This window comes from Micromys minutus (assembly GCF_963924665.1).
Source record: "Micromys minutus genome assembly, chromosome: 1".
NCBI classification, from domain to species: Eukaryota; Metazoa; Chordata; class Mammalia; order Rodentia; family Muridae; genus Micromys; species Micromys minutus.
In genome coordinates, this window is record NC_137969.1 from 69,617,570 (window position 1) to 69,622,363 (window position 4,794).

The window sequence follows — 4,794 nt, forward strand, 5'->3', positions numbered from 1 at the left end:
AGATCTCTGGAAACACACTCACCTCTTATGTGATCCCTGAATACCAGCCAAGAGATGCCAGGTTTCCCCCTCCCCAACCTGCCCACCTCCACAGTGGCTCTATGTAAAATAGAGAGGTCATCTTTGCTATTTAAAAAAAGAAAGAAAGAAACCAGGCCTTTGCCTGCTTCTGTGCCAAGAGTTAAAGGTCCAGAGCCATTTCCTATGTTCACACTGATTGAAGTAGACATACCTGTACCTTACCAACAGACTGGGAAGAACAGCTGCCCCCTCTCCTCCCAGCCCAGAGTAACTTTGGACTATTGCTCCCCTGAGCAGGGCACGAGAGAGAGAGAGAGAGAGAGAGAGAGAGAGAGAGAGAGAGAGAGAGAGAGAGAGAGAGAGAGAGAGAGGAAGTAGCCCAGAGTTTGGGGAGCACCAGAGGTGAAAGCAGATCTTGCAGGCTTTCTGGCACCCCTTGTCACCAGGGAGATAAATTGGGTGACAGCCTGCCCAAGGTCATAGAAGTGGCTAGTGGGCCCACTGGGACCTGACTTTTAGGCAAGTGTCCACTGCACCAGTCCATGACCCAGACCCCGGGAAAGGTGGGTGTACCACCGAACCTGAGACAGCAGACACAAAAGTCTTTTCTTTTCTAATATCCTTAATACCCTAACGTGTGTGTCCCAATAGGAACCCAATGCGGACCTTTCTGGATCCAGAGAAGGAAAGAAAGCAAAAAGATAATGGGGTCAGAGGCAGGTAGACCAGGAGGCTGTTTCCCTGTGCCTTTATCTTTCTCTTTTCTGAGTTCTATGCAATGTAATTTGAATAATCAAAAAGGAACAAAAAACCCAGCTGGGGAAAAGATTAAAGATGGCAGTCAGCAGGAGAGTCCAAAGAAAAGAACATTTAAAAGCTACACTGAGTACACCGAAAAGAGAGACCTCGAAGAAGACAGAGGAACCAATATCTAGGAAGAGATGACAAGGAAAAACCACACAGTCCTTGTAGCTCAGTGGGGAAGCTGAGCTGTAGTGGGCCTGGGACAGCTACAGCTGTAGCTTGGAGCCCAGTATTCCCACTGACAGGCCACTATAGTTGGAGGGAACATGAGCAGAGAGCTGGGGAGGAAGGAGGGGCGGGGGATAAAGCAATGCCATTTGGACACTAAAAGTAGCCACCCTGGGCCTTCTAGACTCCCAACTAATGTTTTCACCCCATGATGGTCTTTCTTTGAAAGAAAAAAAAAATGTCACCCACACCACAGAAGGCTCCAGAAGTCTGGCAGCTTTGACAAGACCACATTAGAAAGGAAGATGAGAGAGAGAGAGGTGCATGGACTGGGAGAAACAGGACAGACAGGGAGCTGGCAGCAGGAGAGGCAGGCTAGAGGGATGGAGCAGAGGAGTGGGGTGAGGGGGCGGGGGCGAGGGCGGGAGGAGGGGGAGGGGTGGGGGTGAGGTGGGGGGAGGGACAGGGGAGTGATGGAGCCTCTCCCTTCTCTTCCTTCCCACCCTCTGTCCCTCCCACTCTCTTCTTTCATGATCTTGAAACAACCTTCAAGTCTGGGCTGGAGGCCCCAGGAGGCCAGTCACTTAGGAAACAAGTCCATCTGCAGCTGAGCGCCCACCCTCCCCCTTACACACTCTCCCATGGACTCTCACGTACACCCACAGTAATGCACAGCTTTCCCTGAAGCACACGAGAAGGCCTGCACACCGACACGTGCACACCACACAGTCCTATGCAGACAAGTAATTTGTAATAGATGGAGCACACATCCTCGGAATCGCTGCCCGTCCCCAACGACTTAAAGGGGGAGTAGGGGGACAGGCTCTCTCATCTTGTCTGAGTTGGCTTCTCAAACTTGCTAACTAGCTTAGGGTGACCTTGACATTCTGATCCTCCTGCCTCTACCTCCCATGAACTGGGATTATAAGCATGTTCTACAACCCTCAGGTTAGGAGTATTTTGGGATAGAATCCAAGTTTCCATGCTTCCTAGGAAGTCACCCAACTGAGCCATTTGTCCAGACAGGCAGCTCCTTTGGAATTAGTACTTGGTACATTTCTACTCAGAATCCCAGCACCCCACCTCCATGATAGCACTATTCCTCTCTCTCTCTCTCTCTCTCTCTCTCTCTCTCTCTCTCTCTCTCTCTCTCTCTACACGTCTGTGTATACATTCTTACTTCCCAGATAGATCTCCACCAACTAAGCATGGCTCTGGCTTTTTCCATCAGGTCTCTTGTGACCTCTTTCTACTCTGAGTTTTCTCTCAAGACCATTCCTGCCTCTCCCTCCTCCCCAACCCTGGCCCCCACGCTCTCAGGCCTTTTGAGTCTAGAACCCCAGGTAGCCAACCTGGGGACCAGAGATTAAAGAGCCAGATGGCTACCTCCAGATCTGGAGTTTGAGACAGACTTGCATATTTCCATGAAAGGAGTGGACAGGAAAGCGTAGGGGAAAAGCAGGCTGTAGATGCTCTGTCTACTGTTACTTGTTGTGGTTCAAGTACGCGAGCACAGTGTCCTTGGGGCTGTGGTCACCTGAATGCAGGGCATGGCAGGGAGCCCTAGCAGGCTTTGCAAGCAGAGGAAGGACACAACCCTTTCCGTTACTGAGCCTGGCTACAGACAACAGAACCAGGGAATGGGCAGGGTGGGACAATACTGGAAGGTGCCAACAGGGAAGAGGGGGGATGAACACAGGAGCTCAGAGCCTTGTGTTTCTCTTCCTTGTATCTTGAAGAGGCTAGGGAGATTATAGCCCAGGCCTATAGATGTCACCTACACCCCTGAGGGCCCATTTATTCACCCCTAAACCCCACAGCCTTTGGATAAATCTTCTAGAGCCTTCTTCTCTAGCTTTACATCTTCAGCTGCTCTCTGTGTCCTTGACACACAGAGAACTGTGTTTATTTCCTCTTATGACTTTCCAGTCTCCTCTACTCCAGACCCAAGTCAGAGCCTGGACCGCAGACCATGAGAAAATCCATGTGTGCTTACTCAGCCCATCCTTCCTGCCTAGGCCCAGGAAGAGGCAGTAGGGGCAGGTAGGGGCTGCCTGTGACCTCTGATGCCTGTAATGGAAAAATCTCAGCTGCAAGAGCTGGAGGTGGCCAGTTATTTAGGGAATTCATATGTGAGCCCTGTGCTCTGAGAGTAGATTTCCTGGACAAGAGGTCCATAATCCCTCTACAGGGAGCTCCCTCCAGGGCCAGAGGGGGCTCAACCCAGCCAGCTAAGTCAGCCAGTACCTTAGGCCTCCTGCCAGAGCCCTGTTCCCTCCCTCCTCCTTCCCAGTCAGGGTTCTCAGTCCAGCCCCTGCTCAGTGGATGTCCTCTCGCTCCATCTCTGTGCCTAGAGAAATGGGGACACTGCAGGAGAACCTTGTCCTCTAACTGCTCCTGGTAGATGGGAACAGAAATCTTTCTTCTCTCTGTCCCCAAGTCCCATTCTTCGGCTCTTCATCAAATGAACAATTACCGGCACCCCGGTCTGCTCTGCTCCTGTTTCTATTGAAAATAACGTTGAAGACACCTCCCTAGCTGGCAGTGAAGCCTCTTCTCTCTCCCCAGATTTCCCATGTCATTATACAGGTCACTCGAAGTGGAGTTCTCTGTCCCCTTCCTCCCAGAAGGAACGGAGGAAGTCCTTGTTCTTTCTAGTCCGAAGCCTTGGTATCTGAGGTGATAATGACTTCCATGCTTTCCTTAGAAATGCCACACCTTCCAGATTTGACTTCTCATACTATTCACCAACCTCCGACGCAGACTCACCCAGAGCTCCTTTGTAGCGGTGAAGGGGAGGCTCATCTGCTCCACATACAGAATGGTAGAGATGCTACCAAATGCCTGCGATGCTCAGACTAGGGCTGCCTTCCTGGCTCTTTCCTGTCCTCTGTCGTTCACCTTACCAACTGCTTCTATGCACCGAGATTCCTGGCTTGCCTTGAACACTGGGTACATCATCTACAAACCACACTGGACAACTATACAATTACATTATCAAAAAAAAAAAAAAAAAACTCAGAAAAACAAAAAAACAAAAGCCAATTACACTGGGAAGTGGTGGGTACACTCTTTTAATCCCAGCAGCTGCAGGCAGATCTCTGAATTTGAGGATAGCCTGATCTACAGAGGGAGTTTCAGGACAGCCATGACTACACGGAGAAAACCTGCATCAAAAAACAAACAAAAATCGTTATAAAGAAGTTACAAAGTATCTCAATATTTGAAGTAAGTTTAGGATGTGTCTGGCCAAATCCACAGCTATTGTGGGGGTAGGATGCTATATGCAACAAGTTGGACATGTCTTGCTCAGCATCTCCAGGCTTTGGTCCCTGCAAGGAGCTTCAAATGCAAGAGTCATACATGTTCTAATATTTTCTTGCTCACAGTGTCCTTCAGCCGGAGCAGGCTGCTGCTTTCTCTTGGAACTTGGATGTGAGCTCCAGGAGATTCTGTCTTATCCACTAAGATTGCTGAATTCTTATAGCCTTGTTTCCTCACCTGAAAATCTAGGCAGTTAGTCCTAGGACCCTGAGCTGGCTGGCTTTCGAGGGACCACTTCCCCTTTTTCCTGCTACCCCCTCCCTATTCCTTTCCCCTTGCTTCTTCTCTCTTGGTTGTAGCTGCCATGGAATGGGGAAACTGCAGAGAGGAGCTGAGGGGGACACACCAGGGACAAAACAGGACCATCAGCTGGGCCAGTTGCTAAAGGGGCGGGAGGGGAGGAGTCCTCAGGGATCCAGTTTCAACAAACGTTTCTTTCCCCAGAAAGGGAAGGCGGGAGTGAGGGGGAGAGGGACC